Genomic DNA, 23,214 nt, shown 5'->3' with positions numbered 1-23,214 from the left:
TGGCTGCGGGGCCTGGGAATCCGCGGCTGCCGCCTCTAATCCGCCCTTAAGTAGTCTCCGCCTGCGTCACGCCAGGTCGGCGGAGGGGCGCCGAGCGCAGCGTGGGGCTGTCGCCGCGCGCCGGAGCCCGAGGGGCAGGGAACGCGCGCGGGGACAGAGGGAGGACAGAGTCCCGGGGGCCCCCGCGGGGAGTGGGGCGAGTTCCCGAGAAGACTGCACCGCCTCTCGGGGCGTCTCGGGGCGTCCAGGTAACCTCACCTGACCGCCAGCCCCCTGCAGGAGGAGGCGGAGCCGGGAGCGGTCGCGTGGGTGAGTGCGGAGGGGCGTGAATGGGTAGTTTAGCTTCTCTCTCCGTACAACCCTCACGCTTTGCTTTTTTGTCTTGGGGGAGACAACTGAAATTCCCATTCTAAGTGGAGATGCTGGCTGGGGAAAGGAGAGTGGGGGCGACAATAGGACGTTTTAAAATCTCCCCTGGAGAAGACTGTGTTACCCAGAGTGAGCCCGCGGTGTGATGGCTCGGTTGGTCGATCTGATGCAGGGGTGAGGGAAGCTTGGTGAGAGTACATTTGAGGTGAAGCTGACATGCGGGTGTGAAGCTGCCTCTGAGGATGGGGGCTGGACACAAGTCTGTACTTAGATGATGCCTAGATTGAGCCAGTGAGCGGTCATGAGTAAAAGTCTCTGCTGTGTTTTTTGTTGTTGCTTTTTACTAATGGGTAAGAGAGGGAACTTGACAGGTAAACTTAAGTAGAGTCTGAATTTAAGGAGGCCCAGGATTCTACCAGCAGAAACAGAGCAGGTCACACCTTCACCCTACCTCCGCTTCCCCTCTCCAGCCTGCCTTGGCGTTCTCCCCTCAACCAGCAGATTGAAACAATCACAACAGCTTGCTAATTACCTCAGATGTCAGTACTGTATTAGGAGACCCAGTAGTTGGGAGTATCTCATATAAATGTACCAAAAACACAATGGGAAAGTATGTAGTTGTCACCCTTTTAAAAATACAACTGTGAAAGGGTTGCTAACTCATTCTAGGCCTATAATGAAGTCTTACTTATCCACAATGATCATAGCAGATAGGAGTATTACATAAGCCACAGCATGATGAGCCTTCACTTTAAGAGCAACCGAGGTGGTTGGGTAGCTGGTCGCCCAGAGACTGAGAAGAAGGGCACGTGGCATGGGCTTGAGTCCACTCACAACACACCTCTGCATGAAATGCAGACTTTATTTGGGTTTTTTGTGTGTTTTTTAATTTATTTTTTACAGAGACAGAGAGTGAGTCAGAGAGAGGGATAGACAGGGACAGACAGACAGGAACGGAGAGAGATGAGAAGCATCAATCATTAGTTTTTTATTGCACTTTGCAACACCTTAGTTGTTCATTGATTGCTTTCTCATATGTGCCTTGACCGCGGGCCTTCAGTAGATCGAGTAACCCCTTGCTCAAGCCAGCGACCTTGGGTTCAAGCTGGTGGGTTTTTGCTCAAACCAGATGAGCCTGCGCTCAAGCTGGCGACCTTGGGGTCTCGAAACTGGGTCCTCTGCATCCCAGTCCGACGCTCTATCCACTGCACCACCACCTGGTCAGGCAAAATGCAGACTTTAAAGGCACACCTGGGGCTTTGGTGTGAGAAGGATCAGTGCGATCTCTCCTAGGCCTGGCAACTTCACCCCAAGGAAGCAGCTTTTCACTGCAAAGAAGTGAAAGTCCACTAAAAGTGGAGAAGGGTATAGGGTGTAAATGGAACATTAGGGCTAGAGCAGGCACTTGTTATCTCCTGCAGGGTAGGGAGGTGGTGCAAAAACGGAGATGGATGGATGATTGATTATCCAGTCTCCTTCCAGGTGGAATGGTGATTCCCACAACTCAGATGTGGTGTGTTTTCTTAGACTTTCTCCTGCTCCCTCAGGCTCTTGTTGTCTGTATCCCCTCCTTCTCTGTCAGACACTTTTGGAGTAAAATATTTCAGACAGGGAGTGAATGAGTGAGAAAGTCCCATGGGTTTAACACCTTTAAATGTCCAAAAATATGCTGCACAACTCAAAATCATTATGTTCTACATATGTGGCTTTTCCAAACTCTTAAAGATGATATCCTAAGACCACAGATTGCAATAGATACATTTTAAATATTCTTACAATGCAACTGTCAAGCATTAGGTTATGACTACATTGTTAATTAGTTTTATTATTGTGCATTATTAATATGTCATACAGATTTTAAACATATGAACACATGTATATATAATGCATGCGTATAAACACACAAAAGAACCTCTACACAGAACTTATATTTTAAAAGACTCGACTCTTAAATTTTATAGCCTTATTTTTGATAAAAAACCTTATTGTCCCCACAACACTTTGAGAACAATAAACTGTTTTTATTTTTAAAAATTACTCATAAGTTGTTTTATACTCACAATGTCGTGTTTTCTTTTCTGAGCCCAAAGTGGCTTTCAGTTAATAACTTGCCCTGATAATGCCGCATAAAATAGAAGAAGGTTCTGCATGGAAACAGGCACCTCTGAGTTTCCCCATCAGCTAGCTTCTTACTGGCTCAAGTGCCCTCTGAATGAAGATCCCCATTTAAGTCGTCTGGGAAGTTCTTTATTTCAGCTCTTCCTTAAAACTCATTTTACTCTATTAATGTAATTGTTTTGGATGAAAAACAATGGAACTCACAAGATAAACTTCAGATAAACATTAGACCATCTGGGGATGCTCATTACAAATACAGATGCCAGGGTCTCCCCTAACCTGCTGAATTAGAATCTATGGAAGTTGATCTTAAGCACCTGCATTTTTATTAAGTTCTTTTCAGTGGCTCTGATAACAAGGTGAGAACTCTTGCTTCTGTATTAGGGCAGGAAGAAACCCCAGATATCAGGTAATCCACCTATCCTTTTTCACAGATGTTAAAATTGACCCCAAAATTAGGTGGTTCATTCAAAGTCAGACAAGTAGCTAAGGAAAAAGCTATGAGGAAAGTGATAATTGAGAGTCTTAGAAAAGAGGACCAAACAAATTTTTAAGTGTTTATTTGAGCCAAACTGATGACATATGCTGGGGAGCAAGATTCTCAGATGCTCCTGAGGACCAAATAATTTTAAAAGATGGAAAATGTGGCCTTTGAGGAAGAAAAGGGGTATTTGAGTGGTTTGGATCATAAGGGCATAGTAGTCACCTGCAAGTATCTGAATATTAATACCTTGGCTGTTGGCTTTGCAAAACCATGTCTTACCAAACAGTAGTTTTCATGAATGAGCAGAGAAGTATTTTCATATCTAGTGGGAAAACCTGTAAAGGCACATTGCAAAGGGCAGAGTTGAATATTCTAATACAGGGTGGGAATGGAGAGTTGCTAACAATGGTCTAATATATGACAGGTGTATTTGGATTAGCTCTTATCCTTATATGAGCTTTGTACCTCGTTCTCTTCTCAACCACAGATTCCCAGGTGAACCTGTTAGCTTTGCAGATTCAAATATTCAATAAATGAAGCCACCCACTCCAGAAACTTGGTTTCAGATGTAGGAATGAAAGTGAATCTACTGAGGTCTTCTCTCCTATGTGATCAATTCCTGGGGAACAGAGGACATGCTTACAGGTCATAGTGCTTTCCATAGTGTTTTTTGCATTGTGGAATCTTAAGTTTGTTGGAGGAATAAGATAGTGACTCTGGCTCTCTATCCCCCTCAACCTGGGAAAGCTACATGTGCCCTCAGTAGAGGTGAGTCCTGGCTCCCCCATGACCTAAGTTCATAAAACCAAGAGGAAAGTGACTTTCATTTGCCAAGTGAAAGTCCCTATGTACCGGGGGCAAACTGGACACCTCACTAGAAAACCTTCTTTCTAACCCCTATCCCCTGCTCTCACTCTGTGGCTGCTCTCATTCACTGTGGTCCCAACACCTGCTGAACTAACCTGGAGAATGATGTTGAGTTTACAAGGCTTGGGCTGTAGCATCATCGGAGAGGCAGACTCAGAAAGCCGGCCGGTCCCAGCCTTGGATACATAAGCTCCAGGAAGTGCCAGCCTATGCAGCCTCCTGGGATTTGTGTGGCTCCAGAGGGACAGCACTCAGTTTGGGACTAGTCTCTGTGTTAAATTCCTCCACATTTCATTCACAAACAGCAAGGATTAACTGTGAGCTTTATCTCCCCCAGTGGCCTACATACATCTGTTTCCTAATGAAACCATCAAATTGTCTTCTGACAGGGCAAACCCAGCCTGCCTAGCAAGACTTAAAAGAACAAAGTGGCAAATGAAATCTCCTTCTCTTTGCTGCAAAGTGAATTTTCTCTCTCTTTTTAATTCGTATTTCCTCCCCTCTTAAGCCCCAGCTCAACTGTTGGGGAAACACTTTTGTTTTTGCTGTCTAGGCAATATTTACAGAGGAATATTTCCTATGGGAGTAAAGCTGTCCAATCCAACACTCATAAGTATCCCTAAGTATAGTGGTTTGCTATGTGGCCTAGGACTCCCCTGGACCTGTTACCTTTAAGACTTCTGCAGTCATATAGATTGAAATGCTAAACAGTGTCTTTGTCCCATGGGAGTGTGATTTCAAATAGTGGGCAATCTAATCTTTTCTACCGGCTAGTCTTTTAAATAAAAGGCTATGTATCCCTTTAAAACCATTGCATGTACAAATTCCTCATTTCCCAACCACCTTGTATATTGAGAATAAATTTATGTGTAATAATGGCACAGGGATTAACGTAATATGACCCTGTGGCCAAAGCAGCTGTGTGAAGTCACAGCAAATAAATGAATACTCCATTAAGAATCCAATCGGCCCTGCTGACACATAATCTTTCACGTTTATGTCAAGTTGTAATTCCCATTCACATCAGGAGCTTCCTGGGGGGGGGGGGGTATTAAACCTGCAGGAAGAGATTTCTTTTAAGTCAACACTATTCAAAAATCATTTAGAAGAGCCTGCCTACGGGGGTCTGGGCACCAGCTCATTGTCACTGTCCAGCCAGAATTCCAGCCATGCTGGGTTTCGCTGGGCTTCATACTGAGTGCTTTTCCAGTCTGTATAAAAGAGGTGAGGAACCTGAAGGGAAGGGCGGGAGGTACTATGGGGAGGGGGAGAAGGGAGATGTTGAGGGGAATACAGGGGTGGGGGGATGCATTCGGGGCAACACTAGAATCTATGTGAACACAATAAGTTAAAATCAATATAAAAAAAGAGGTGAGGAAATTGCCAGGAAATGCACATGGGTAGGACCTGCCTTTGGCAGAATTGTTACACTGAGAGAATATATACTGGTTCCCATGTATGCTTCTTCCACATCAGAATGTGCTGCTAAAAGTTAGATTTATTTTCTTGCTTCATATCTACAGTCAAGGTAATTATGTGGAATTGATATTCTTCCTCAAAGGAAACTTCTCTAAGATCTGGAGCTTATTTTCAAAGTTATTCTTTGCTTTCATAACCATACATTGATTCTCCTGGTTGGTTGCCTGGTATCTTGACCCCCTAAAATTCAACCACTTTCTGTTTTCGCTGGAAAGTTGGAGGCGCTTCTGATTTCCCAGTGCTTATCAACTTACCTGCCTTCTGATCGTTCTTGGGCACCACTGTCCAAGTCTGGTATGAAAAACCTCTTGTTTCTGGATCTGATATGAGCGTGGGAAGGGGCTGCCACTCACTCGTTACTCACCGCGTGTCCATCTCCCTTGCTTCAGTATATTGATAGTCAGCCAAAGGTTTGTCAAGAGCACAGGCTCTATAACCTGTTTCATAGCCTTTTTGACCTTCAGAACCCTCACACCAAACTTCTCCTTTTGATATAAACTCAGCATTCCACATAGACTACCTTTGTCCAAATCTCCTATCCCTGGAATTTGCCTTGAATCCACATCCTGTTGACCTTTGAGCCCCCACCATTGTGCCCCTACTCCTACCCCTTACTCCACCACCATAAAGGAAATAATCCGTTAAGCAAGCACACCAGAGTGTTAATAACTGATAATCACTTAATGTATTATCCTTCTCAGAGGAATTATCCTCATTTAAGTTGCAAAGCTTTTATTCAAAGAAATGAATTTTTCTAGGTAGTTTTCCAAACACTATAGAGGAGAGACTAGCTCTTTGGGGCCAAGGGTTGTTCTGAGCCCTCCCAAATCACACCACACAAGCACTTGCTTCTTTTATGGATCTGTAAAGTGGTCCTACTTGTGGAAATATAGAAATCATATTGATGCAATGGTTATTAAATTTTACTGCACCTTAGATTCACCTGGGGAGCTTTGAAAAATCCCAACGCTTAGGTTATATCCCAAACCAATTAAGTTAATAGTTCTGGAAGTGAGCCCCATGTGTTGATATTTTTTTTTAAAAATCTCTCCAGGTGATTCCAATCTGCAGTCAAGTTGGAGCACTGCAGTAATGCTGACTACTACTTAGGCACAACAGCCCTGACTGTTAAAAGTCCAATAAAACAGCCCTGCTCCTCATGCTGAGACTGGTGTTTCTAGACACAAAGGCCAAATTTCATTCTGAAAATGTGTTCTGTGGGTCTGTAAGTACTTAGTAAATCCATACAGGCTAAGTAGTTATTTGCTAAACTGCAAACACCCATCTCATTTCATCTCAGTCCACTCCCGACCATCTGGTCCTCTGTATTCCCGTTAGAGGGCCATGTGTGTATTAATGACATGATTGCATCCGATTACACCTTCCAGTCAGAGCACACGAAGGGCAGGCCATGTGCTTTGTTCTCCAGCATCACTGTTTCTGTCGTGATGTCAATAATTTATTCTTTCTATTTCTTACCAAGGTGGAGTGGTCTTCCAATAAGGTGAGATGGTAATTCAGATGTGCTGTTGCCTACAATAAAGTTTTGATTTTACTGCCTACTATCTATAATGCAGATATTGTAATCAAAAGCTACTTTCCGCCCTGGCCGGTTGGCTCAGCGGTAGAGCGTCGGCCTAGCGTGCGGAGGACCCGGGTTCGATTCCCGGCCAGGGCACATAGGAGAAGCGCCCATTTGCTTCTCCACCCCTCCGCCGCGCTTTCCTCTCTGTCTCTCTCTTCCCCTCCCGCAGCCAAGGCTCCATTGGAGCAAAGATGGCCCGGGCGCTGGGCATGGCTCTGTGGCCTCTGCCTCAGGCGCTAGAGTGGCTCTGGTCGCAACATGGCGACGCCCAGGATGGGCAGAGCATCGCCCCCTGGGGGGCAGAGCACCGCCCCTGGTGGGCGAGCCGGGTGGATCCCGGTCGGGCGCGTGCGGGAGTCTGTCTGACTGTCTCTCCCTGTTTCCAGCTTCAGAAAAATGGGAAAAAAAAAAAGCTACTTTCCTATGTCAGATATTTGTTAGTGGTCTCCATTTTAAAATGTCTGTCGTATAGTTCATAGTAAATAAGGAACCATGTTGCGACAACTGGTATACAAGAGGACTCGCCCAAGAGCATCTAAGAGCTGAGTTAGTCACCTTTTTCTTTAGTTTCTCTAGATGTCATCTCTGTAACAAGTCAGAAGGCCACGTGCCCAGACTATATTTTTCCGCCATTGCTTGATAGAGTAGGGAAGGGAGGAAAGGGACCCACTTACTGACCTACTTAGCACAGTCTTTTGTATTGTTGTTGCAACCCAGAAGATTTTCCTCCTAAGGGAAATTGTAGTGCCAACTGTTCAAATAAAAAGAAAGTTTTTCCGTCTTATGGCATCTGAATGAACAAAAATGAATGAAAGATGGAAGAACAGATGAATAGCATGGTACTCACTCTTTATCAACTTGTCATATTCTGTTTTGCCACTTTATCTTCCTATAGTATACATTAAAAAATCAATGGATGTGCAAGCATATCTACTGTGTGTTATAGGCACTGCTACAACCAAACCCCACCACCCGCCTGACCAGGCGGTGGCGCAGTGGTCGGACTGGGATGTGGAAGGACCCAGGTTCGAGACCCCAAGGTCGCCAGCTTGAGCGTGGGGCTCATCTGGTTTAAGCAAAAAAGCTCACCAGCTTGGACCCAAGCTGGCTGAGCAAGGGGTTACTCGGTCTGCTGAAGGCCCGCAGTCAAGGTACATATGAGAAAGCAATCAATGAACAACTAAGGTGTCACAATGCGCAACGAAAAACTAATGATTGATGCTTCTCATCTCTCCATTCCTGTCTGTCTGTCCCTGTCTATCCCTCTCTCTGACTCTCTCTGTCTCTGTAAAATAATAATAATAATAACATATATATATAAAGTTGAGATTTCAAGAGAGAAATAAAGATGCAGGAATACTTTAAAAAAAAAAAAAAAACCCACCACCCATTAATATTTGATCTTTGCACCTATAGAGTCTGTGCCTTTCATTTATTTGTTTGTTCAGTGAAGATTTATTTATTACTACCATCTGCCAGGGGGATGCAGTAGTGAGTAATACATTATGGTCCCTGACCTCATGGAATTTAATATCTAATAGGACAGCCCTGGTCAGTTAGCTCAGCTGGTTAAGAGCATCATCCCGAAACAGCAAGGTTGCAGGTTCAATCCCGGGTCAGGACACACATGGGAAGCAGCCAATGAGTGCACGACTGCGTGGAACAGCAAATAAATGCGTCCTTTCCCCCTGCCCTCTCTCTCCCTTCCTCTCTGTCTCTCTGAAAATAAAAAAAAAAATTAACACCGGGCCAGATAGCTCGGTCTGTTGGAGTGTTGTCCCAGAAAGTGGAGGTTGCCAGTTTGATTCCCCGGTCGGGGCACATATAGGAGCAGCATCATGTTCCTGTCTTTCTCTCCCTACCTCCTCCCCCCCAAAAAACAAAAAAACAAACAAAAAAAACCCTGATAGGAGAGACATGTTGTGATTAAATAAATAATTGCAAATGCTAATGTGCAATTTTTAAATTGTGATAAGTGCTACCAATGGATAACTGTGAAATATGCAGCCCTTGGTATATAATGGGGCAGGGAGGGGCTGCCCTGCTTTGGGGAGAAGGATCAGGGTAAAAAGCATTCTTTAGCTGAGATCTGAAGGAAGGGCAACAGTAAAGCAACTGCCAGGTGTTGGAGTGGGGGAAAGGGAACATTCTGAGCTGGAGAAGCAGCAAGCAGTGAACAGGCCCTGGGGTGGGAGAGAGCAGCACAATGATCACGGCAAGGTCTCCATGTCTGGTTCACAGAGTACTGGGGAGGGTTTGAGACAAGCCCGGAAAGACAGGCAGGGGTCTGATTAAGCAGAGCCTTCTAGGTTAGGGTCAAGATGTTAGCATTTGCCCGAAAAGGCATGTGCAGCTTTTGAAGGCTTATAAAAGGGGTGTGGCATGATTAGGCTTGTTTCTTAAAGCTCAATCCATTTGCATTATGGAGAGAATAGAATGGAGGGGGCAGGCAAGAGTGGATGCAGGGATACTCGTGACATCACTGCCGCTGGTGATGGGTCACACTCACGTAACCCACGCTCATTTATCGTCCTTCCCCTGGGGACTTTCTGGCTACCTGAGGAAACGCCTCTAGAGTTTAACCCTGTCTGCTCTCAGGGAAATAAGCTCGATGAACTTTTAAGAACCATCCCAAACTCATAATCCCTTTTAATTATGTAGGAAATAAATAGGGCTGATTGCAATGGTCAATATAATTAGTTCCGTGATTAGTTGAATTGTGATGCCTTACTAATTGTGATGACTCTTTCAGACATGCTCACCTCTGGGCACAGTAAACAAATTGTGGAAGGTAGGCCCTTGGTACCCAGCAATTTCAAAGAAATGGTAAGGATGGGCACCCCAATTAGGGAAACCAGAGTTCTCGTGCATTTTCCCCTTGTCTTACAACCCAGGTTTTGCCTGAGTTCTACAGTTCAGCAGGGGCCACGTAACGTCTAAATGGAGGGTGGGTTTTTTGCAGGAGGAAGAGCATATGAAGATGTTAGTATTTGGAAATTTCCTGAGATTTTGGTCATTCATTTTAAATAATATTGTTTAAAGATGGTGCAATTATCAAATAGGACTAAGGAGAACAATGTTGCTGTCGATAAACAAATCCTGCAGAACACCGATGAAAGTTGTCTCCCTAGGAGAATGTAAATATACTCCAAAACCTGATTCCATAACAATTTCTGAGGCTTCTCTTTTGGACTAGTCTCCAGAGTCCCTTGTTAGCATGTAAGAATATCCTCATTACTTGAAAAATCACACCTCGATTTTTGCTACAAGTTGTATGGGCCAGCTTAATTACCAATTTATTTTCTTTAGTGGCTTCTAAAAATACTTATTTTAAGGCTCCTAGATTTAAAACATGAGTAAAAACTGATGTGTGCCTGCATTGTGTGTTTCCCAGGCTGTGAAAGTTTCCCAGCTGTGAGCTGGGATTCAGGTTTCTTCTGCTTCTGAATTTAGGTTGGAAGGTTTCCTTGTGCTGTCAATTAATATTTAATGACTTCGGCTACTTACCAAATCAAATCCCCCTTCAATGACTGGGTTTGTCATCACTGAGGACATTCATAAACATATTTGCTAGCCCCAGAGAAAATAACAAGTGGTGAGTAAGTTCCTAAAAACACTTTGTGCACAGGCAGCACACTGTAATATGTACGTGTGACCTTCCAAGTGGTACACAAGAGACGCTACTTTGAAATATGTTGCCATTACAATGTCATGTGTGTGTAAGTGTGTGTGTGAGTGTGCATGTGAGTGTGCGTGAGTGTGTGTGTGAGTGTGCGTGAGTGTGTGTGTGTTGATAGGATGGGATGGAAGCCCACATAGCCTTTTCTATGAATGAATAGGTCATACAGGATAGGTTTAATTTTCACTCAAAATGTGTTTTCTGGGAACACATAATGACAGTAATGGCATCAGCAATACCACCACCTATATTTGCTTCATATCTTAGAATCTTATCATTTTCAGAGCACTCCTCCTTCCCAGAAAGAAAAAAAACATTTAATTCTTGATGTGTCATGTATATAAAAATATGTGAATTCTTTCATTTAGAAAACCTTGAAATTCTGTTTTATAGTGTTATTATATTTTATATTTATTACTTAGTACAATCCATATAGCATCAAATGACATGTATGAGAAAAATAAATTACCTAAGCAAGAAATTTTTATTTATGTTTACTGGATAGGATACAGAGAGATTTCATAGGTTTAGTCCATGTTGAGAAAATAGAGGCTAATTTGTTTTTCCTGCTCTTCCATATAAATCTATAGTTCTTGTTAACTATTGAAGGAATTTCTAAGCTACCACTAGTTCAATGCAACAACTGCAAGAACTACTCTAATCTCTCATGGGATCTCATAAGCATATTAATATGCATATTAATGTAGAGCACTAAGAAGTTTCTGCACAGCAAAAGAAACCGGCAACAAAACAAAAAGGCAGCCAACCAAATGGGAGATGATATTTATAAACAACAGCTCAGATAAGGGGTTAATATCCAGAATATGTAAAGAACTCACAAAGCTCAGCAACAAATAAGCAAACAATCCAATTCAAAAATGGGTAGAACAGAAAACTCTCCCAAGAGGACATACAAATGGCCAACACATATATGAAAAGAGGGTTATCTTTGCTAGCTATCAGAGAAATGCAAATCAAAACTACCATGAGATACCACGTCACACCCGTTAGATTGGCTGTTATCAACAACACAGGTAATAACAAGTGTTGGAGAGGCTGTGGTACCCTCAATCACTGCTGGTGGGAATGTAAACTGGTCTAGTCATTGTGGAAGAGAATATTGTGGTTCCTCAAAAAATTAAGAATAGAACTACCTTATAACCCAGTAATTCCTCTACTGGGTATCTAACAAAAAAACCTCAAAAACATAGATACACAAAGACATGTGTACCCCCATGTTTATCACACCATTGTTCACAGTGGCCAAGACATGAAAACAACCAAAGTTTTCCTCAATAGAGGACTGGATATAGAAGATGTGGTACATATATACAATGGAATGCTACTCAACCCTAAGAAATGATGACATACATATTGGCCCTGGCCAGTTGGATCAGTGGTACAGCGTCAGCCCAACATGTGGATATCCTAGGTTTGATTCCTGATCAGGGCACACAGGAGAAGTAACCATCTGCTTCTCCACTCCTCCCCTCTCCTCTCTCTCTATCTCTCTCTTCCTTTCCTGCATCCATGGCTCAACTGGTTCAAGCTCATTGGCCTTAGGCACTGAGGATGGCTCCATGGAGCTTCCACCTCAGGTGCTAAAAATAGCTCGGTCATGAGCATGGCCCCAGATGGAGGTTGCCAAGTGGATCCTGGTCGGGGCGCATGAGGGAATCTGTCTCCTATCTCCCCTGATCTCATTTGGAAAAGAATAAAGAAAAAAAGAAATGATGACATATTGCCATTTATGACAACATGGATGGACTTTGAGAACATTATAATAAGTGAAATAAGTAAATCAGATAAAGCTAAAAACTATATGATTTTACACATTAGGTGGGATGTAAAAATAAGACTCATGGACATAGATAAAAGTGAAGTGGTTACCAGGGGGAAGTGGTTGTAGGAAGGGGAGTAAAGAGAGACAAATATATGATAACAGAAAATGATTTGACTTAGGGTAATGAGCACACAAAACAATCAACAGTTCAAATGCTATAAAAATGTTTACCTGAAACCTATGTACTCTTATTGATCAATGTCACCCCAATAAATTTAATTTTCTAAATTAAATTTTTTAAAAGAAAGGAAAAACACATTGACGTTATATCTAGTCTCCCTAACATCCTTGAGTAGACCATCCAACTGAAATATGACTCTCAAAGACCTCTCTGCAGCCCGGAACTCTCTGCTGAGCTCCAGACTGCTGTAGCACACAATCTATTGGGCGACTCCACATGGATGCCCCAGAGACATCTAGAAGTCAATATGGATGATAGACTTTTTTATTTTTTAAGATTATTTTTTGAGAGAGGCACGGAGACAGAGACAGGAACATTCACTGCTCCTGTATGTGCCCTGACTGAGGAATCGAACCATCACCCTCTGTGCTCCTAGGACGATACTCCAATTTACCAAGCCACCTGGCCAGGGTTTATTTTATTGTTATTTTTTTTAGAGAGAGAGAGAGAGGGAGGGAGAGCGAAGGGAGGGGGAAGGGAAGCACTCATTTGTTGTTCCAATCAGTCATGCATTCGTTGGTTGCTTCCTGTGTGTTCCCTGACTAGCCATGGAACCCGCAATCTTGTCATTTCCAGACTACGCAGTTAACCTTCTGAGCTAACTAGACAGGGCATTTTAAAAAAGATTTTATTTATTGATTTTAAAGAGTGGAGGGGAGAAGTATCAAGTCATAGTTGCTTCACTTTAGTTGTCCACTGGTTGCTTATTGTATTTACCTTGATCAGGCAAGGCCAGGGTTTTGAACTGGCAACCTCAGCATTTCTGGTTGACACTTTATCCACTGCACCACCAGGTGGGATGATAGACTTTATTATTTACTCCCAAATTCTCACCTGTTCACTTTGCCCCCAGATCCATACTCTGCCATTCTCAGCCCAGCCCTATGTCCTGGGAGACTGATCTCTACAGACTGAAACTTTGGGTTTGCATGTGGGTTTGCACAATGGGAGGTCCTGGCAGAAGATGAGGAGTGGAAGGGGTGAGAAGCAGGCATTTACCCCTCCTTGCTTTGTGAAGTTTTGGCCGCATCTCTTCCATGGTTCCCAGAGCTCACAACTTGTCTCTCTGGCAATTCTGTTTCTTTCCCTGTCTCTTCCAGCCTTGGGATAGTAATAGCTTCCCACTGTTGCTGGACCTGAGGTGTCTCAATATCTCTCATTGTTTCCCTTAAATATGCTCATACAGCTATGAAAAGTTTCTTCAAAAATCCCAGGTAAGCCTGACCAGGCCATGGTGCAGTGGACAGAGCACTGGGCTGGGACGCAGAGGACCCAGGTTTGAAACCCTGAGGTCGTTGGCTTGAGCGCGGGTACACCAACTTGGGCACAGCATTGCTGGCTTGACCGTGGGATCATAGACATGACTTCATGGTCACTGGCTTGAGCCCAAGGTTGCTGGCTTGAGCAAGGGGTCACTTGCTCTGCTGTAGTGCCCCCAGTCAAGGCACATGTGAGAAAGCAATCTATGAACAACTAAGGTACTGCAATGAAGAATTGATGCTTCTCATCTCTCTCCCTTCTTGTCTGTCTGTCCCTGTCTGTCTCTCTCTCTGTCTCTGTCACCAAAAAAAAAAAAATCCTAGGTGAGTAAGTCATGTGTTCCCTGCTGGGAAACAGATCAACACACTACCCATCCTTATTTAATGTCTTTTTATATCAGCTTTGTTTTACAAGATGTACCGTATTTCTCCATGTATAAGACATATTTTCCCAAAAAATTCGTGGTCTAAAAACTGAGTATGTCTTATACAGTGGTTACAGATTTTTACTTGCATTTCCTGCCTTTTTGTGCTTGTTTTTGCGCTCATCATTGAAGACAGTGATTCATCATCAGACACAGATAAGGACAAGCTAATGGATGGGAGTTTTGACAGTGATGAGGAGTTGGATGAATTTTATGATGAATAAAACTTGAGTTCAATAACTTTATATCATACTTTTTTTTCAAACTTTGGGCCCCAAAATTAAGGTGCATCTTATACATGGGAGCATCTTATACATGGGGAAATATGGTAACCTCACTGCTTTCTGCCTGGGATGCCTGTCCTGTAGCCTTCTCCTAACCGCTGCTACTCAGGTCAGGGTTGCCCTGCACATCTGTGTTAGGTGTGTCTATCATACAATTTTCGATGCTCTGTAATGATCATCCTCACCAATAGACTGTAAGCTTATGCAGAGCAGGAACTGTTTTATTTTGCTTTTACCTTTATATCCTTCAGTACTTAGCACTGTTTATGGGATGTAACAGGCACTCAAATATTTGCTAAGTAATGCTTCATCAACAGAGCAGCCATAGGACACTGGTACAGGAGAGAGAGACTTAGTATCCAGATTTCCCATGGCCAACAGAACCCATTCATCAACCCTCCCTTCTGGCACCACCTTCTCGGGAATCCTTTCAGACCATAACCTATTCCTTGTCTAGGTGTGGTGCCCTTAGGAAGTTCATGTTTTTTGAAGAGAATGACGTGGGGGCATTGAAAGACTTGAGTCTGTATCTTTTCACACTGTACAGCTCAGGTTCAATTACTTAGCCTGTCTGAGCATTGATATCCTCCAGTGTAAAATGCCAATAGTAGATCATCACATTGGGTTATTGGGAGCATTACAAAATATCTTACCTGGCACAGGGTAGATGCCCAATGTTTGCATCCACTCCTCTGTGTTCCCTCAGTACTTCATATATATTCTGTGAGCTTCCTTGTCTGCCTTCTCCTTGGACTTGAAGTCAAGGATTATACTTTTTATTTCTGTACCCACCCAAACCTGAAGATTGTGCAGTAATGGTTTGTTGACTGAATAAAATGTCCCATTTTACTTGTGATCTGCTTGAAGCTTAGAGAACATCAGTGACCTGCTCAAATCATAGAGTGAAGAAATGGCTAAACCAAGAACCGCAACACAAGTCTAATGTCTAAACCAATACTTTTTTGGTTCCAACTGCATGAAACTGTGAGATCAAAGTATACGAGTATCTATGGGAAAGGATCTATGGACATCTACACAGGCACGTCCTCACAGTGACTGATCAGGTACAAGGCCCGATTGAACTTCTCCTGATGGAAGAAAAGGATTCAGTATTTATCTCCATTGCTACCTCTTTGTCCCACCGCATACTTCACTGTCTTGTTCTACTATCTTCTGAAAATAACTCTATTATAATTTTGCCAAATAGTCAGATTTTATAGTATGATGGCTATGTAAACACTCTTCCCAACTTAGTCATGTAGTACTCCATTATTTCTCAGTTTTGAGGCAAAAGTTTGTTCTTATTGGTACGAACATTTATGTAGGTTTGCTTGATTTTCTAAGATCTCATCATTATTTCATCCCCAACTTTTCTGTTTGTCTCAGTCACCTCTCAAAATATTTGTATACACCATGTTCTGTCAATTACATTTTCTTGGAGAAATTTCTTCCAGAACAGTCTGGCCTCTCCTATCTGGAATGCTTAGAAACGTGGGCAACTGATGTGCTGGGTATACCTTCACCATCACCCTGGGAATTCTCTTTTCTCTCTTCTGTGTGGAATGGTTTTCTCCTTTCCTAGTGTTCTCTTGTGTGTTGGTGAAGCACCTCTTCTAACAGCATTCTGAGAAAGAGCCAATGAGAGGAAAATTTCCAAGGACTCTCACATTGCAATTGACTTCAACTATTGTTGCATAGCCATTTCCAATAGAATTTGTAGGCATTCCTCCATTGTCTTACAGCTTCCAGTGTTACATCTGAGAAGTGCAAAGCAATTCTGATTCTTGAATAGTGTCTGCAACTTTTTCTAGAAATGTTTTTACATCTTCTCTCTGACCTTGGTATTCTAAAATGTCACAATAGTTTGCTTTAATATAGACCTTTCTTCATCTAATGTGCTAGAACACCAGAGGGTCCTTTTAATACACAAACTCATGCATCTTCATTGTAGGAAGAGCTCTTGTTTATTCTGCTGTGATTTTGTTTGGACCCTCACTCTCATTGTCTGTTTTCTTCTGCCAGAATTTATCACTTGAATATTGGTCCTTCTGGACTTGTCTAATTTTTATCTTTCTCTTTAATTCTCCATCTCTTTGCTGTGCTTTCTGGGAGATTTCTCCAATGTTTTCTTGCATTTTTATTAAATTTTTCAAAATTTATGATCATATTTTTAATTTGCAAGATCTTTTGCACTGTCTATTCTCTCAGGATAATAATTATAATTTTTCAGGTTTTCTTTTCCCTGCATAGTCTATGTTTTCTCTAATTATTTTAAAGTTTATTTTGATCTTCATATTTGATATTAAAGGCCTTCCTTCTCTAGTATGTTCTCACTTTTGGTTGTCAGGTCATGTTTAAAAGTGAATTAGCCTGACCTGTGGTGGCGCAGTGGATTAAAGCGTCGACCTGGAATGCTGAGGTCGCCGGTTCAAAACCCTGGGATTACCTGGTCAAGGCACATATGGGAGTTGATGCTTCCTGCTCCTCCCTTCCCCTCTCTCTCTCTCTCTCTCTCTCTCTCTCTCTCCCCTCCTTCTCTCCTCTCTAAAATGAATAAATAAAGTCTTTAAAAAATATATTTTTTAAAAAAAATCTTAAAAAAAAAAAATTAAGCACTAAGAAACTGATTGGAACCTCCAAAGCCATGATGAGTGGGACCTACTAACCATGGACTTGAGTGTAAGTAATGCTAATGGCATCTGGTGGGTAGTGGCCAGGGATGCTGCTCAACATCCTACAGTGCACAGGACAACCCCTCACAACAAAGAGTCATCCTGACCTAAATTTCTGGAGTTTTGGTTGAGAAATCCTGGTATAGAGTATCTCGTTTGGCTATTTAGTTAGGAAATCCTTGATATTGGTATTTTTTTTTAATCTTTCCCTTGAGCTGTTCTGATTCTGCACATAAGAATCCACCAATCTTGTCCCTGGTCAGTTAGCTCAGTTGATTAAGAGCATCAAACAATAAGGTTGCAGGTTTGATCCCCGGTCAGGGCACACATGGAAAGCAAGCAAAAAATGCACAACTTAGTGGAATAATAAATGTTTCCTTTCCCCCTTCTTGCTCTCTCTCTTCCTCTCTCTGTCTTTCTAAAAAAAAAAATTAATAAAAATTAAGCCCTGGCCAGATAGCTCAGTTGGTTGTAGTGTCATCCTTGGGAACTGAGGTTGCCAGTTCCATTCGGACAGGGCACATATGGGAACAGTTTGATGTTTCCGTCTCTCTCTCTTTCCCTTCCTCTCTCTAAAAAAAATTTTTTTTTTAAATCTACCTGTATCCTGCCTAGAGGGTACAGCCCTGGCTTCCAATATTCTGGGAGCCAGTGAGAGAAAGTGGGCTGGTGGTCTTAACAGTCACATGCAGAGGTCACTCACTTTGTTGACAATGTTGTCTCACTACTATGAACTATGGCCAAGGTTCCCATAGTCCTGAGACCCTCTGCAGAGGCTAATCATGCCATTCTCTGCCAGGGTGGAGGAAAGGCATTTACTTGGCTGTATGGAGTAGAAAAAGAGATATAAAATTTTCATTTATTGTTAGATAGACTTTAAAACAATCATCCTGATTTTAGCTACATTCTTGCCTTCTCTTCATGCCCAGTTCCTAAGAGGGGGAAGGGAGGCAGGTTTATGCTAAATAAAACAGTTGCTGCTGGGCTTTTTCTACAGCCACTTGCTTCTTTATGATCACTTGTCTATCTGCCTTCCGGTTCCCTATTCTCTTTGCCTTTAGAGAATATGTCTTCTTGAAAATCCCTTTTCTATCTGATCAGTGGTGTTTGTGAAGGGAATGAGAGTGTATACATGTGCTCCTCCATCTGTCATGCAGAGGTGCCACAATTTTATTTTTCATACTGAAACATTTGTTGGTGTTTTCCAATAAGGGCACCCTGAAAATAATGTATCTATGCCAAATACAAAGTGATATGTCTGCATTTTCTTGAATTTCTCATGGTGAGTGTGGAGGTGTATGTTACCAAGTGGATTTGATGTCAGGAGTGGCTTGGTTGTGTTTTTGGTTTTTTTCTTTTAAAGAAACCTACTGACTATAAATTTGAAGAGGGAAGCTGATGTGTGGACTATATATTCTGCAGAATACAGTGTGATAGGAGCCAGGAGAAAACATTTTAAACCTAAACCCAAGAGAAAACAAGAATCCAAGCATAACCTGCTAAAAATAAAACAACGGTGTGGACTAACTGAAGTTGTGTGTGAACAGAATTTAGAATTTTCCAGCTGACCAGCTCTCCAAGCAGCTAGAATAATAATATTAGCCCAATGTAACTGGCTGTGATCTCTCCCAAGAAATCTAATTTTTACTGCTGTCCTTTGAAATCTGGTGGCTCTGGAGAGGAGCTGGATTGGGGTCTGGATTTCCTTCCCATGCACAAATGCTGTTCTCAACGCCAATTGGACCATCACTTGCATTTTTTAAAAATCTGCTTTGAAATCAGAGAAGGGATGTAGTCACACTTCCCAGGTGCAAGGGTGCTGGCTATGATTCTTTTACACTCCAGCTTCAAATTTTGCATGAAAGCAGACACTACATTTTGTCACTGGGAAGGAGGATTTCTAATGCCAAACGGAAAGCAGGATTAGAGGCATACTTGCATTGAAGTTGTACAAATGAATGCAGTTCAGAGCAACCGAAATCTGACTCTTGAATGAGGGGATTTCTTTTTTTTTTTTTTTTAATAACAAAGAGTACTTACTACACATATGGTGTCCTGACAATAGTATCACCTTCAATGGTTCTCTCGAAGATAATGTTATAGAAACATGATCAGAATACATGAAGATTTGGCATTTATTTGATGAGCCAGCAATCAATCTATTGCATATCTTTTTTTGTGTGTATTTTTTAACTTTTGAGAAATTGCATAAATAATAGTTTAGAAAAATTAGAACATGCGAAAGAAAAAAATTAAAGAAACTTATCAGTAATTTTTCTTTCAAGTATAAGCACTGCCTTGTAGTTATTTTAACTCAGCTATATACCCAATTGTATTAAAGAAGGAGTACAAAGAAATTTTTTTTTAAATAATTTTATTTTTTTAATAGGGCGACATCAATAAATCAGGATACATATATTCAAACATAACAACTCCAGGTTATCTTGTCCTTCAGTTATGTTGCATACCCATCACCCAAAGTCAGATTGTCTTCTGTCACCTTCTATCTAGTTTTCTTTGTGCCCCTCCCCCTCCCCCTTTCCCTCCCCCTTTCCCCCCTCCCCCCATAACCACCACACTCTTATCAATGTCTCTTAGCTTCACTTTTATGTCCCACCTTCGTATGGAATAATGCAGTTCCTGGTTTTTTCTGATTTACTTATTTCACTTCATATAATGTTATCAAGATCCCACTATTTTGCTGTAAATGATCCGATGTCATCATTTCTTATGACAAAGAAATTTTTGAGACAAAGAATGAAAAGGTTTCCTGCTCATAAACCTTTGCTGAAAGAATTCAAAGAGCTATTAATCAAGAAAGAAATTAAACCCAGATGGCATAATGGGATATAAAAAAACATTATTAAAAAGGTAATCTTATTTATAAAAGTATTACTGTAAGTACTTAATGTGTGTGGGTAGAGGTTAAACAAAACAAACATTTAAAAAGGGCATAGAAATTAACTTTAGATTGTGCTTAAGAGTAAACACAATAAGAACAAAAATGTAATGTAAAACTCCTAGACTGGTAGAGAAAAAAGACTCCTAGAGAAAAATCTAGTAGAGAAAACATCAATTCAATAAAAATCAGTGTCTTAGTCTGCTCAAACTGCCATGCAAAATACCATAGGTTAGATGGCTTAAACAACAAACATTTATTTTCTCATCATTCTTAGAAGTCCAAGACCAAAGTACCAGCCAATTGAGTTCTTAGTGAAGATTCCCTTCCTGGATTGCAGGCAGCCATCTTTTTATTGTATCCTCACATGGAGGAGAGACAGAGAAAACAAGCTCTCTGGTTTCTCTTCTTAAAAGGACTCTAATCCCACCACAAAGGTCTCATCCTCACACCTTACCTAATTCTAATGAACCTAAGATCTCATTTCCAAATACATTAAAGTTTAGGGTATCAACATAAAAATTTTGAGAGAACACAACACAGACATGAAATCCATAAGCGTCAGTAAAGGAAAAAAAGGAACCAATACAACAAAATAAAACGCATACAAAATAAAAATCATAAACTCAATGATAGAAGAATCAAAATGCAATTTATTTGTTTGCTGGCATACTATCTACTAGTTAAAAGTGAAGACAATTGATCAATATATATGCATCCATAAGAACAGATATCTCAAAAACCAAATGTTGAATAAAAAGGGCAGGATGCTGGAGGTTAAGTAGAATATTACTCCATTCATATAAATATTAAACACAGGAAACAATAGCCTGTGTTTTCTACATGGATATTTAGGAAATGCATAAAAAACACAGACCAAAGGCTTAGAGATAGAGGTACCAATCTCAGGGGAGTGGAAGAAAAAAAGGAAAGGGAGTGGAGAAAGAGTGCAAAGAAATTTCCGTTGTATCTGCAATTTTTTAATGCCTTCTGAATGGCAGGCCGGGTATGAAGTGTTGAAGATGACACGATGAGCAGAAACAGAAAAGGTTCTTTTCTTCACAGAACCGTCTGAAAGGAAGTCAGATGTTAATCAAATAACCATTCACAAAAACATAAATGATAACTGTAATAAGTTTAGGAAGGGTGGTGGGGAATTGCAGGAGTGGAGAAGAAGGTAGCACTCCACGTACAGAGACCAGCCTGTGCCGATGCCTGGCAGTGGAGTGGGCACGGGGAGGGCAGTCACCAGGGAATGGGGAGAGGGAGCGGGAACACGAGGCCAGACCATTTAGGTCTTGTCAGCCACACAAAGGGCTTGGTTTCTATCTTTAAAGCAGCAGAAAGTCATTGAGAGGCTCCTGGCATCATTTGAGGACTGTAAGTGATAGCACTGAATGAAAAGTTCTCTTGGATAACTCAGTTCCCACCCGGTGGCTCAGTTTCTTCATCTGTAAGGCAAAGGGGTTGGACAGGTGTCCTCGGGGGAGGTTGGAGTCAAAGGGAAATGAAGAGGGAGACTTCTGAACTGGATTAGATTACAGACATGACTATCTTCCAAAAAGGGCACAGACCAGGGAGGGCAGCATCTGTAAGCTTTGCCTCGCTTCTCCCTCCAAACTTATTTTCCCAGGAACTTCCTGAGGCCTCTCTGAAGACTCCTGACCTGAAACATTCACAAGTTGAACCATCAGGAAGGATTACTTCTGTTTTGACTGAACTCTCCACTGCTTTTGCTAAGATGAAGCAAATAAATTAAAAAATTACCGAAGCAAATGAATCGGATTGTGCTAGCCACAAAAGACAATTTGGAAACAACTTTTATGTGTCTGATGTTTTCCCCAGTCAAAAGTTTTTTTAAAGAATATCTGAATATTGGTTGTTGTTAACCAGTGATTTTCAAATTTCCTCACTGAAAGCATTTTATGTTGTAACCTAATACATTCACATATAGGCTAAAAACAGAGTTCCACAACACATTATATATCCTCTCTGTATCCTCTAATATATTCTATTCTTTGCCCTGCTTGGTATATTTTTTTAAATGCTGGTTGCAACATACTCAACTGATTTCAAGATTCATTTAATGGCTCATGACTCACAGTTTGCAACACATAGTTATAAACAGTGTCAAATTATTCTGGGGCAATTGAATACTTGCCTGTTGGTCTGGGTCAAGAGAAGAGTAGTGACCATTTTGGGAGAAATGGAAGAGATAGGTTGTGGAAATCTTCCCAGCCTTCTTGGGAAAGTCTGACCCCTATCTGGCAAGGGGGTGTCATCAGGGCTTAGTAAAATCCCTCCCCCCGTTCCCTGGTGACTGCCCTCCCCATGCCCACTCCACTGCCAGGCATTGGCACAGGCTGGTCTCTGTACATGGAGTGCTACCTTCTTCTCCACTCCTGCAATTCCCCACCACCCTTCCTAAACTTATCACAGTTATCACTTATGTTTTTGTGAATGATTATTTGATTAACATCTGACTTACCCAGCTTTTGTCCTGGTTGCCCAGCTTTTCTTTCACAGGTTTAGTTGCTTCCAGAAACCATACTGCCAGCCAAAGGTTGTGGCCTGTCTGCTTCGGAGCAGGGTCTTCCCCACCTGCCTCCTTTGTTTGCCCTCTCTGGGGTTCAAACCGGTCCTTAGGCATTTCTCTAACTCACCTGGATTATGAATTTATGTCCTGTTCTCTTTCCCTTTACCCACCCCTCCTTTACTGTCCTCTCCAACTCAGTGTCACCAATGAGAGCAACATCTCCCAAAGAGGAGGGGTGAGGTCATGGCTTATTAAAGCAAAGTTTGGCCCAGCAAGCAGGGGAAAGACAGAGAGCCTGATATCTGAAAAAGAAAACTCTAGTATTTAAGAATGAAATGTCTGGCCTGACCTGTGGTGGCACAGTGGATGAAATGTCGACTTGGAACTCTGAGATCACCGGTTCAAAACCCTGGGCTTGCCAGGTCAAGGCACATAGGGGAGTTGATGCTTTCTGTTCCTCCCCCCTTCTCTCTCTCTCTCTCTCTCTCTAAAACAAATAAATAAAGTCTTTTAAAAAAGAATGAAATGGGAATT

The 23,214-nt window shown here is 41.9% G+C and overlaps 1 long non-coding RNA gene across 1 annotated transcript; it reads left to right on the top strand.

Annotated features, from left to right (window-relative positions):
* LOC136335956 (uncharacterized) lies at positions 1–22,996 on the top strand. The gene is made up of 2 exons (XR_010731342.1): positions 1–309; positions 21,778–22,996. It is a non-coding gene; the product is annotated as an uncharacterized lncRNA (long non-coding RNA).
* Positions 22,997–23,214: the final 218 nt, after the last annotated feature.

This window comes from Saccopteryx bilineata, chromosome 4, assembly GCF_036850765.1.
Source record: "Saccopteryx bilineata isolate mSacBil1 chromosome 4, mSacBil1_pri_phased_curated, whole genome shotgun sequence".
Classification (NCBI taxonomy): Eukaryota; Metazoa; Chordata; class Mammalia; order Chiroptera; family Emballonuridae; genus Saccopteryx; species Saccopteryx bilineata.
This window is presented reverse-complemented; position numbering and strand designations above follow the sequence as displayed.